General features: G+C 42.9%; 1 protein-coding gene across 1 annotated transcript in view; it reads right to left on the reverse strand.

Annotated features, from left to right (window-relative positions):
- Nucleotides 1–727, reverse strand: part of atp2c1 (ATPase secretory pathway Ca2+ transporting 1) — a 29145-nt gene that overhangs the window by 13954 nt on the left and 14464 nt on the right. The window lies entirely within an intron of this gene.

Raw genomic sequence — 727 nt, forward strand, 5'->3', positions numbered from 1 at the left:
TACTGGTCAACTACTGGTCAACTACTGGTCAACCACTGGACCACCTATTAGTCCAACTACAGGTCAAACTACTGGTCCAACTACAGGTCAAACTACTGGACCAACTACTGGTCAACTACTGGTCAACTACTGGTCAACCACTGGACCACCTATTAGTCCAACTACAGGTCAAACTACTGGTCCAACTACAGGTCAAACTACTGGACCAACTACTGGTCAACTACTGGTCAACCACTGGTCCAACTATTAGTCCAAACACTGGACCACCTATTAGTCCAACTACTGGTCCAACTACTGGTCCACCAACTGGTCAAGTACTGGTCCAACTACAGGTCAAACTACAGGTCCAACTACAGGTCCAACTACTGGTCCAACTACTGGTCCAACTACTGGTCAACTACTGGTCCAACTACTGGTCAACCACTGGTCCAACTATTAGTCCAAACACTGGACCAACTACTGGTCCACCAACTGGTCAAGTACTGGCCCAACTACTGGTCAAACTACTGGACCAACCACTCTGTCCCTTTGGACCAACTTTTCTGTCTCTTTGGTCCATTGGTCCAGCTAATCGTAGCAGAAGTCTTAGTAATCCAAAAGTAAAATAGTCTTTCAAAAGGGCATTTGGTGTTTATTTTTTGAGCATTTTATTTATCTTTTTTACTTTCTTTTACTGTAATTTGTTTTTTAAACTTGTACTGATTTTTATGGCTTGATTGTATTTGTT

This window comes from Austrofundulus limnaeus, unplaced genomic scaffold (assembly GCF_001266775.1).
Source record: "Austrofundulus limnaeus strain Quisiro unplaced genomic scaffold, Austrofundulus_limnaeus-1.0 Scaffold898, whole genome shotgun sequence".
Lineage (NCBI taxonomy): Eukaryota > Metazoa > Chordata > Actinopteri > Cyprinodontiformes > Rivulidae > Austrofundulus > Austrofundulus limnaeus.